The sequence below is a fragment of the Leuresthes tenuis genome, unplaced genomic scaffold (genome assembly GCF_036924035.1).
Source record: "Leuresthes tenuis unplaced genomic scaffold, fLeuTen1.0.hap1 SCAF_9, whole genome shotgun sequence".
In the NCBI taxonomy this organism is placed as follows: domain Eukaryota; kingdom Metazoa; phylum Chordata; class Actinopteri; order Atheriniformes; family Atherinopsidae; genus Leuresthes; species Leuresthes tenuis.
The window spans coordinates 13,070,928-13,083,302 of record NW_027325363.1 but is presented as its reverse complement, the minus strand read 5'-3'; the positions used below and the strand labels follow the sequence as shown (position 1 = coordinate 13,083,302).

Here is a 12,375-nt window from a genome sequence, read left to right as displayed (position 1 = left end):
TGGTGAAGACGTCAACAGGAAGTGGCTCTATTAGCGATAGTTAAAATGGGTACAGCGCCACCTATCGTACCGGGGTATGACATGCTTTGTACCAGTGATTCGCCGCCATGTAACAAAGGATAATTACCCTTGCTCAGATATGGAACATAACCCAACTATAGCTATAATCGAGTTAATCTCATCATGTAGACCCACTGACTGATAACTAACACTTTTGACAGCTAGCCCTGAAAAAAAAGAGAATTTGCCACAACAAGTGTTGTCTGACACCACAATGCAGTTCTTGATCTATACGCATGAAAGTCAAACATGAAACATGGAACAGATTACAGTCACAGTGCGAAGCATTTAAGTATTTCAAGTGATGGCATCAGCAGAGCCAGTTACAGCACTACTAATACAATCAGACACTTGAATAAACAGCACTTGAAGGCATAAGTTTTCATATGTAGGACCTTGGGAACCATATGTGCTAAAAGAAAAAGACACATTTTCATTACACCGGATGAATGCCATGTTTATTGATAGAAAACTGTATTTTTATAAGCAAAATTATATTGTCGATGCCTTGTAGCACTTTAATTGGACTTCTTTAGGATCACTGTGTCAACACAGCAGGGTGCAAAAGACTGAGCTGCATTTGCTGTTCAAATACATGAAAAGTTATTCTTCAAACAAATCCATCACATCACACACATCAATGATGATGAATAATTGTTGATGGTGTTCAGCGAAGTTCCCGATTCTAAGATGCGCCTCAGGACAGACGTGAATGATTCTGCATCAATGCAATGGAACACATTTTGCTATAGCTGCTCTACACAGCCAAACTAGAGCCCAGGTCGAGGACATAGTGAGGTCAGCTGGGCAAGTCGCAATTAGACGTGAGTCCTCAACTTCTCCTGCGACTGACTAAAAGAACACACAGATGTCACAGAGGCAGGTCACACAGACACTGTTACAGAAAAGATATCGCTTTGAACATGTATGTGTGGCTATATAGTTTTTTGAGAATGCATTCAATTATTTTAAATATGGATCATTGTCAGATTTAATTATGAGGCCAGTAAAGATAGACACTTCCAATGTTGAGTAATATAGCCACACACAAACCCTGACTGGCATGACACACTGAATAAGTTTCTCAAAGTCCCCAAGACACAACCGCTCTACACTGTACCTGCAGAAATCCCCTCATTCTCCTCTCATAGAGCAAACTTAACATTCAGTACAATGCAGGTTTACATATTACATCATTCATACCACAAGCAAACTTTCATAATGCACATAAGCATGTTCGTCTGACCAAGATAATAAGAAACTGAGCTTCTCAAAACTAGGCTGACAAACCCAGACACTGCAGCCAAGGTTCCCGCTGCTTGAATAAGCCCAACCAGACTCAGTGCTCTGAAATTCAATCCTTTTGCATCTTTTTATAAAAACACTATGTGGATAATAATAGAGCCAAATTGGACTGTGGTCCAATTAAATGGCCAGGTCAAGCTGTAACCATAGCTTGACTCAACTGTGCTGACAGACAAAATCCACTGCTCTGTCTCACCAACACCATAAACACATTAGCATTCCAAATCCCCTCTGAACCAAATTAACTTGTGTGGAAATAGCCCACTAAATAACTTCCATCCCACTATCAAATCTGATTTGGAAATAACCAGAAAAAAAATGCACATCCTGATACAGTAAACTATAATAAAGTGGGGCAAGAGGCATTCATGGAATGACCACGTGCTATACTCAATTAGCATTTAAACAATGACTCCACAGTAAGCAGCAATAGCTTGACATGTCAGCTGGGGAAAGACAGAAGGACTGAGAGACCCCATGCATGTATGAATGTCTGAGTGTATACTCAGCATGGATGTCTCTCTGTCCCCATATTATAAAATAAGAAAGAAATAAGAATAAAAAATGCCTTTCTATCTTTAAAGGGATGCGCGGGACCCAGAGAAATCAGAAGTTAAAGACAAAAAGGAGAAACATGAACATTTATTTGCATCTTTCCTGGCGGCGTCTGGTGTTTTCAACATGCGTGGTTCCTCTCCGGAAAACTACAGTGAGCAAATCTCAAACTATTCCAACAATTCCAGGACATCAGCTGCTTACCAGAGAGGGGCTCTAACATTTCTCTGAGCTTGAAAGGAATGGTCTTACTCATGTCCTGTGGACTGGTCATTTGTCTTAGTGACACTTCCCTCCCTGATGCGTGATGTCTGATTCACAGCAACAATCCTCTCCGACACACACGCGGCACAGTACACACTCACTTCCTGTCCACCAGATTGACTTCCAACAGACAGCACAGAAGGAGAGAAAAAGCTAGCGAATGCCTCCAAATAAAATACAGATACAATTTCCAAGGAAGTGCCTGAAGGCACAACAGAAACAGACTAAATGTGGTCACTCCAGCAAATCTTTTACAATAGAACTGGCTCACCGATGAAGCATATTGGATCATTACAGCCTTTTGTTGATTTAGAGATTCAGGCCCCATTGACACGAATGGCTGATATGCTTCCTCCTTCCTCATTTCAAACATACAACCGTAATGAACCTTAACATTTAATCAAGAAATGTTTTTTTCCCACTTTTATTCAGATCAAGGAAAGCTACAAAATCTTGACTGGTTCCAGTGTTCCTAACATCAGTATTTTCCAGCATTTCTGCATCTTGAACTGAATAATGTGGGGGGGGTTCATAATCGGGGAGTTCATTCGCCATCCTCAAAAGACACGTAATTTTTGCATCACATGCTGCTTTCTGTGGGGTCTAGACAGACATTCCCGAGCAGTCTCGTCAGCAGAATATCTCCTGTGCGAAGTGAGCACATATATGTGGAAAAAAGTCCCGACCAAACTGTCCACATATTCTCCAGGAAACCCTCGGTGTCCCGATGTCAAAATGGCTACCGGTGGCAAGTATTGTAGCAAAAGAAAAGAGATAGCAAGTGAATTCATGAATGACAGGTTTGTGATGGTCAAGCTCATGTGTATGTGGGGTGCAGAAGGTTAATGTACTCCTCTTCAGTCCATAAAAAACAGATGGAGACAGAATCAGCTGTTTCTCTATCCTGTCATAAAGGATTTCCTGTTTCCAGAACATTTCTGCATTGCCAGTGTATGATAGAGCTCTTTGTGGAAACACACACACACACACACACACACACACACACACACCACCTGTCATCCCCATGTGCAAAACCTCTGTTGGGGACAAATACAAAGCAGGTGTAACAACACACGCTTCCCAGCAGACAAATCCATCTTCCAAGACACAAAACGAGAAGTTGTCACAATGAAGACATTCCACAAAAAGATGGCAGCTGTCCCTTTCAGCTCAGTGACAATCCATAATAATGGATGTGCATCTGAAAGTTTTTTCTGTAGATCGGACAACTAATTTGTGTCTAATGTACTTACAACACTGAGGCGCGGCATACCATTATCAGTCCCTCCTCGAAAAAGGCATATATGATAGAGAGAAACATTACAAAGGGGGAAGAGTAACAGCTGACAGCTCTTAATGCTAAAGAGATGAACTAATTTCATTACTGCACAGGGACAACAGCCAGTTACTCGCCATCCCCACTATCCTTGGATTGAGTGCGAGACCTCGGGTTTAACTCAAAAGGTCAGATCTGCTTTCATTAGAGCAAGTCTGTGAAAATCTTCAAGCGTTCCTCTACTCAAATATGCACTGATTCAAGTACTCAGGTTTAAACTCACGGGACCTCCATCTGTGGAATGTCCCTGACTTAAATTGCCAAATGGACATCAATATACAAGGTTGTGTAAATCACTCTATGTACAGCATGTTGTCAGGGTGTCTAAATGTTTTGTAGCCAGTGGATCTGCTATAATCCTGTCAAAGGCTTAGTGTATTAAAGTGTTTTGAGGATGGACGATGAGGCTTCTTTTGTCTCTCTCTGCCTCTGCTACCAGCGCTGACCGCTGGGAGAAAACTGGCCAACCTGTGGAAAGAAAGGCCGCCTCAACATCTGTGTTTATCCTCGAGCTAAAGCCAACATGCTATATTTACACCAGTCAAACATATCCAGCGCAGAGGAGGGAACAGAAGAAAGATGTGGCCTGGGCCCTAGCCTGTGATACGTCCGAGACTATTTCATCCGATAGCCAAACCGAGAGGACCAGCAAAACACAATCACATTTTTGACTTCTTCATGTAGCACTTTGCTTCTGTGACTCGCCATGAGGAAAACGCAGAGAGGTAAACAACACCTCCGAGGAATTTTACCTCTGAAGGAGTGAGAAGAATAAGAGGAGGGAGGCTTTATAGATCAACTGCCTACCAAGTCAATGTTTTATAGCTGCAAAGGAGGCCATAAAGCAGAGACTCATTTCAGAAAACATGGCGTGGTCCTCTTTCTGTAAATCTCTGACCTCTTGACACTGTCATGCATCCTGACTTATGGATAAGACCCTCAAGGGAGGAAAATTCATCAAAGAGAGTGGGGGGAGGGTTTGACAATGTTGGTTATAACAATGCAATTCCATCTTAAACTGTACACCTGCACTCTGACGAACACACGCACGACACCGACCGACTAAACCCATATTTGTCTTGTGTTTCGAACTGAAGTAATCAAGTAAACATGCGCTCGTATACTTTTTCAAAACTCTTAGATCTACACAACTACTGCAACATTTCTGAAAATTTATTTCCACAACTTCTTATACACTCACACGCTGGGTTCAATTGCCCAGCATTGTTATGTAAAGAAGTACATACCTGTCGTACATACAAGCGTGCAGGTTATCCCACCACTGTAGCATCACGCAGATCATTACAACACCACTGTGTTATATAAAAATGCACTTCCTTACATAATTCTGAAATAAAATGTTGTTAGTTTTCTCTTCTCTCAGTATAGACGCTTGCTCTCGCCCACACAGTGCACTCCGTTTCTGCTCCCTCTGGCTGCATTGTTAGACTAATTTTGTTAAGCATCAGCATTATGTACTGATTTATACGCTGTGTCTGGAGCCTTTATGTTACTGCACTGTGCAAAATCTATGAAACGTAATTCGGTATTTTATCATTACAGATTTTAGTTTTATCCATTGTGTTTTTAAATCTTACCCAACTGCGTTTCTTTATGAAGTAGCTAAAGATGCCTCCGCTTTTTTCAACGGCTACACAAAGATCCATGTTTTAACTCTAAATTCTGTTTCATGGATTAGATCATTCTCTGTATGCATTCAAAACACGCTCCAGTGACTGTTACTGCTGTGTCATACTGACAACATTGACTTAAGAATAAGGAGCGTCTGGTCACCGACAGCAAGGTGGGAATAAATGGTTGGTTTTTTACCCCAATGTTTTATTAGTTAGATAAGAAATTATCTCGGAAAAGCAACACTGTATTGAAACTGTAATCCAGTTGGAACACCTGCTAACCTCAGTCATATAATGTCCTAACTGTAACTGACCCCAGATGGGAGGGGCTGTGGTGGCAGGTGTGATGACCTTTGGAGATAAATTCACAATAACTGCCAACACAGGCTTAACCTGCGTCTCATTGTTAGTTTAAACGAACTACAAAGAGAAGGATGAACAAGTAATAAACTGAGTGAGCAGTTTGACAAAGCACCTCAACAAAAGATGGATGTCAGTAGGATCACTTTTATTATAATTTTAGGATATACTTTTATTGACCTTATTATGTTTAATACTTTTATTCAACTTCTTATTTCATTGCTGTTTTTCTTTTGTATATATGTGGCACCAAATGAACCAGCGCTCCTAATTTCATTGTATGCAAGCCATTCAATGACAATAAAGGCTTTTCTATATCCTGAAGGATAATCAACTACTTATGATGTCAGAACTCAATAAGTTTGATTTTAAGACAACGTTACATGCTCATCTCCTTTAAACACACACTTACACAGTGACACGGACCAGATGGTAGTCATGGTCCAACGGTTTGATTGTCCTTTCCTATCTGTGACCTATCGGGATAAATCCGGTGATTGTGATGGATGCTGTGTGCGTATGTGTGTGTGTGTTTTTTAACTGGCAGCCTCTATTTAACGAAGATGCCTTAAAGGATTAAAAAGAAACCTGGCAAGAGATTTTGCAGTCTAAAATTACAAACAGCAGGAGAGCTGCCAAGGCGTGGTGGTCAGGGAACCTGAACCTCACGGGTGCCAAAAAACACATTCTTTGCTACCTTAAAGTATCACAAGGAGTGATACTGATAAGATTTAATTGTTTACTCAAAAGAAAACAGCCCCTGTGTAAGTTCCTTAAAATCATCATCTGGAATAAAGGAGGAAGGGGAAAAAAATAAAAATAAAAATCGACAACCGTTGAGTCACATCTGCCAAAATATGATGCGATGATTTGAAGTAATGTTTACAGGCTAAAGTCACTCAGGTGGCCCACATTCAGCTCCCCTTTGAAGACAGTATTCTTTGTTCTCGCAGCTGCTTCCCATGACACACCAAACTAAGTAACAGAAAATATGAGATGTTCAGACTGATCACAGACTGCAGGCAATTGTTATCTGGCACCCAGTGGAGCCAACTACAAGCTCAGTGATGGAGGGGCTTTACCATCATCTGACGTGGGTCCAAAGTTATGAAATGAGAACAGATTAGCACAGATAAGGTGGTATCACTGTACAAAGAGCAAAAAAAACATGCTTACAGATCTGGATCTGACAAAACAAATGCAAAAATTGTTAAATATTTGTATCCACACTTGTTTTTAAACTAAACCCAGGGTACATCGTTTAAACGGATGAACTGTTTCGGCATCCCCTACAAATTTGATTGGAAAGATTAAGTTTAAACACATAATGATGAGTAAGAATGTAGAATATGTGCATGGAAACCTTTAAAGAAAGCCCCTGGCCTGACAAGAAACTATGCTAAAAAACATTGGGAGTGAAACATGAAATCATTGCTAAGAATATTCAAAATTTACTGTCAAATTTCAAGACCTCCGTTATCGTTGGGCCCTTGTCCCGCACACCGTCTAAGTAACAAACCTTTGTATGGAGAGCATTTTGGCCGCACATGCAATGGAAGAAAAAATATGTATATCTAAAAAGAAAAGTTAGTTCACGGTCAATATGACACCATTAAGACTTAACCATCTTCGTGGTTATTATCAACACCTGTTCTGCAACCGTGGAACATAAAAGGACTATTATAACAAAACTTTGGCAGCCTTCAACAGCATAAAATGAGCCACAAATAAAAAAACGTTCATGAGATTAAACCAAAGCCTAAACATAAACACAACTAAGTTGCCTATGCTATTGTGAGCATCAACAGTTTCGATGCCACTGCCTCAAACAACAGCAACCGAGAGCTGAATTTTACGGATGCATCTCTGGTTTTGGACTGAGTTGATAAATGCTGAACGAAAGTCACTTAAGAAAAGAGGGAAGGCTTTGTTGGTGGCAGAGAGTGACACTGAACGGCATCCGTTCTTCCACGAACTGGCAGAGCTTTGAAAACAAGAAGACTTCATAGCTGCACAGGCAGAATACTGATCGCTACAGTTGTATAATGAGCTGGAATGACACATATTACAACCCGCTACGTCGTGTCCTTTTGTTTTATATCGAAATGATATTCAAGGAAAGACGGATACAGTTTATCTGCAGTTTGCCAAGCAGATCGATGGCAGTTGTTGTCATGAAATGTAGTTACTGTACATCAGGCTACGAGGTGGGACGACGCTACAGGACTACAATGAAGGCTCCGTGTTTGTTTAAAACTGAAGAATTATTTTAGTTTAAGGTGGAGTTAGGCCCCTGAGCTAAACATTTTAGTATGATCATAGTGGCACTTGAGTATTTTAACTGCAATAGCAGATGTGCGCCACATACTAAAACGCCTGCTATTTTCAGCCCGTTTGCTTCATCACTAATTCCTGATGTTTTCAACAAATCACCAAACACGGCTTGAGAAGACATGCTGGTGCTCCGACTGATGCCACGCTCCAGTGAACGTGCTCTGCAGGTTTCCCAGAAGTCGAGTAATAGCACTTTTGCTTTTGTAAGGAGACAACAACTGAGCAAAATGCGACTGGGACATACAAGAATAAATGCCACGTGGATTGTCCTTGTTATGAACTGAGAGCTCCTACCAGAAACCAATCCAAAGTTAACCAAGCAGGACATATTAAGTTTTACTCGCTCGCCAAAGTTTGCTTTGGATTTTCAGTTTGAACACACTGGAGTAACGAGTGCTAACAAGCTCCCAGCCCATGAATAGGTGGTCTGCTTGGATGTGCTGTTAATGTTCTCAGACATCCATGGACCTGATGGAAATTTCATGATGGAAACTATTACCATTGAGCACTGTGACCGATTTCTACTGTCTGCTGCACAGCCAGGAATCAAAGGAAACTGGACGTACAATGTGAAGAACCATGTAATTATAATCCAATATAAAGTTTTCAGCTAAGAACTTTACTGGCTGTAGTCAAATCCCATTTTTACCCTCTAAGTGAACATATATCACGGGATTTCCACACTGTATACAAACACTGGACTGGCGGGTGAGCATTGGGATAACCATGATAAGACGCTTGAGCATCGTTGTCACGTTTTTCTTGGCATTTATCACTCCATTAGTTCCAGATGGGAGGCAAACTGGGCAAATGATGCCAGGAATATGTGCAGTGCTGCCATGCTCTGCTACTCTTACGGATCCATCAGCTCTAATACTCAACGTGTCATTTCCAGAGGGCTGGAAAATACAGCATCAACAGGGGAGATCTCAATGAAAGGGAAATGACAGACCGAGGCGGCATTGTCACCGCTCATTCAATGCGCGCACACACGCACACACACAATTGTTTGCGTGTATATAATGCGCTTGTAAACGTTGCTAGCAGTGCACACGTCTTCTGACAGGTGAACAGACTCTGCATGTCCACACACGCAGGAGCTCCTCCAATCCCCCTTTTACTACCACGATTTAAACGTGTTGCACACCCTTTCATGACAAACCTTTACCATTTACAACTACTTGCACCCCCTCCTGCATAATACCCGTTCAATCTCGCGTCTTCAACATTTCTCGTACCGCTCATACCGAGGCAAATCTCCAGCCAAAACAACTTCCGATTGCAGCACAACTACTCGAAATTCAAAGCCCGTCCAGGCTAACTAGCCAAACAGCCCGTTTCCAAACAAAGCTCCCATTGTCTGGAACTTGTAGTTTTACGAATTTCTCTTCACCCTCCAAAGTATTATTAACTCAGGTACGAAAAACTACAAATCTGAAGTCTGCAGAATAGTAAGAGCATGCGCACTGGAGCCTTAATGATCGGGAAGGTTGTAGAATATTTTGTAGTAAATCCACTTTAGCTGGTAGCAGTATTTTTGAAGCTCTGTGTGAACTCTGTCGAATGACTGGAGGTGGAAGTGGAGCACGGACCCGGCGAAAATGGCTTCAGGTGGAGCTGAGACAAGCAGCTGAGTCGTAGTACAGACGCTGCTCTCTGCATTGACTGAAGTTCATCGGCTCGGCTGCCTCGGTGTTCGTCTTTGCTCGCCAACGTTTAGTTCACTCGTCACTTTTCAGCGCTTCTGAATATCCGCTGCTGTTAAGCCGAAACTGCTCAGAGAAAACAAAAAGCGAACAAAGCTTACCTAAAGCTGCTCCGGTGTTTCTGTTTCTTCGTTAACACAATTCCCCACGCAGACACCGAGAAAACAATCGCTGGTTGACCGACGGCTGCCTGTTCACCGAGCGAGACGTTGCCAAGAATGCTCAACCGAAACCACGGCACAACTGCGCCCGCACTCCCACTGCGCCTGCGCAGACCCAACTGGTGCAACATACACACAGCACACCGCTGCTACTATGAGCACACATGTGGAGTTGTTATGGACTGGTAAAATCGACATAAAGAAATACTCAGTTACAAATATAATGCATATCGTATATAATGCATACATATAATACATATAACTGTACGACAAGAGGCTCCTCTTCACTAGAAACAGATAAATGCCAGTATTTATCATTATTACATTATTACAAAGACAGTAACTTGGGAACATATTGCCTGTTGCACCGTTAGATTGTGGACCGTTGTGAGGCTTAGAGTATCTTCAACACGAACCAGACCCAAACTTTTTGGACTTTCTTGTTCAAATAACTTTGTGTTTTGTTATTGATATTTGACAAAAATGAGAGAATTAACAAAAACAGCTAATGAACTTCTTTAAAAGCATATGTTAACAATCTACATCCAATTGTTATCAATCTCCTGACCTTTTTACATATACTTTTATTTTATAATCATTTCTTGATTTCCAAGTCCCACTTTTGCTCTTCAAAGTGTTTTGGAGAATAGCAGACAATATGGAAACTACTGTAGAATTAGCTCAGAACTGTACTGTGATGTGTTTGTGTCTATAAGGAAAAAAAACTTAGCTTTGAATGTGAATAATCTACTTCTGGTTGTTTACGCTGTATGTTTCCTTTATATTCATCATGGTGCATTAGGCGTTCAGTATGCATTGCACACAACCAGGGCCACAGCAGCACCTTGTGGTTGTTTAGCAAGTCTTTTGTTTTGCAAGTTAGTTTTTGAAGATATTTACCCATGTATTACATTAGTTTTGTCTTCACTCTGTCAGTATCACCACTTTTAGCTTAATCAATTATCATGTGGTGGGAAGTAATAGCTGGAAAGACCACAACATATCAGAGGCTAAAGAAATGGCACTTTACTGAGAAATTAAATAAATTGATAATTCAAAACTTTTCTTCCATTTTCTCTTTTTTAATGCACATTCTTTAAATAGATTTTTTTTCTGTGTTTGTCACATAGTCATGATTAAATACTTGATTAAGCATTGAATAAAAAAAATGAAAAAAAGAGAGATTAGGTACAAATTGTTACGTTCTGACAAAGTAGAGTCTCTTGAAGTTTTTCTGTCTCAAAACCATCTGCACACAGTGTGGTGTTTCATATTTGTGGTACCCTGTAGACCTGATCTTGTGCCCTCACCGAGGCTGCATTTTAATCCACAAACCAAATCTACAAGCCACATTTCCAGAAGATTTTGAAAGTTTTCTAATACGAAACAAAAACTTAAATCCGTACTTTGTTCATTCATTTGAGCCTTTATTTTACAGACACACATCCACAGAAAATGAATTCTTTTTATTTGCCTTGACTGACCAACGTCAGCTGCAAAAAAAAGCTGCAATTGAAGCAAATAAAGAAAAGCTTATAAAATATACAAGTGACATGAAGTCTCTACATCCAGTGGATCAGTTGGTGACAGGTGAGGGTGGCAAGACTGGGTATAATAGGAGCATTCGGCTAACAAATGCAATGTAACAAATGTAACAAAACCCTGTCAGAGAATCATCTATCCCTTTGAAAAAAAAAAAGTAAAAAATGCAGCATAATGACATTGAAAAGATTTAAGAGTGTCTGGGAAATTTTCAGTGTTTAAAAACAGCGGCTAGAAGCCACTTTTGGAAGTACGTGACATTCAAGCCTTCTGGCTGCTACTGTCCCCTTATCATGAAAATATAGTTCCATGTGTTCTGGAGGACCTTGGGAAACAATTTCAACACATTCTGCTGCTGCATCCAGAAGTGTAACCTGAAATTGTACAAAGCAAAGAGGAAGCCGTATGTCAACCCTGCACAGAAAATTCATCTCGGAGGGACAGAAAGACAGTGCACAAGTGCTCTGTGGTCACATGAGTCCACATTTTTGCAAACACCTCAGTTTTCTGTTAAAGATCAGTAGAGGTATAGAAAGTAGGAGAATGAAAAAATGGTTTACTTAAAAAAAAAAAGCGAAAGTAAGCATCAGAAAATAAAGAATAATTACGACAGCATGAAACCCCTATTGCTGCAAAACAAATGGAACCTTTTAAATTCCCATGAAAGAGCAAGTGTTTTCCTCTGTGTGTTTGCATGTTTCCAGTAAAAACAGAAACCAGGGAGGCTGCCCCCATCTCCAAAAAGCCCAGTGGTTTCTGTTTGGTTAGTTTCAGCAGCTGCAGGCACCACTTGTTGTCAGCACTACGTGTGTTTTTGCTAGATGTTATGGTCAGAGAGGAGGGACTTAAAAATTCCACTATGGAGTTTCACTGGACACGAACTTAAGAACATACATGTTCAAATGCTGTTTGAGGAAATAAGCCATTTTGATTTATTTTCTAGGAAATTCCTGGAAACTAAATGTCACTGGGATTATCTACAAAGTATTTTTTTGTCATTTTGGTCCAGATAATAGAACACAGATGATTAATTGTCCAAGTTATTTGGGACAAACACCTATGTTAGTTAAATTTGTGTGTTTTACTTTACAGACACCAGGGGTCAGTATAACTTTAAA

General features: G+C 40.6%; 1 protein-coding gene across 2 annotated transcripts in view; it reads right to left on the bottom strand.

Moving 5' to 3' along the window:
- Positions 1-9,813, bottom strand: part of sipa1l3 (signal-induced proliferation-associated 1 like 3) — a 62,579-nt gene extending 52,766 nt beyond the window's left edge. Inside the window, exon 1 of one of the 2 annotated variants that reach the window (XM_072392408.1) lies at positions 9,656-9,813. The gene's annotated coding sequence lies outside the window, so the exon portion shown is untranslated. The remainder of the gene's footprint in view (positions 1-9,655) is intronic. The other variant, XM_072392409.1, reaches the window with a different exon arrangement.
- Positions 9,814-12,375: the final 2,562 nt, after the last annotated feature.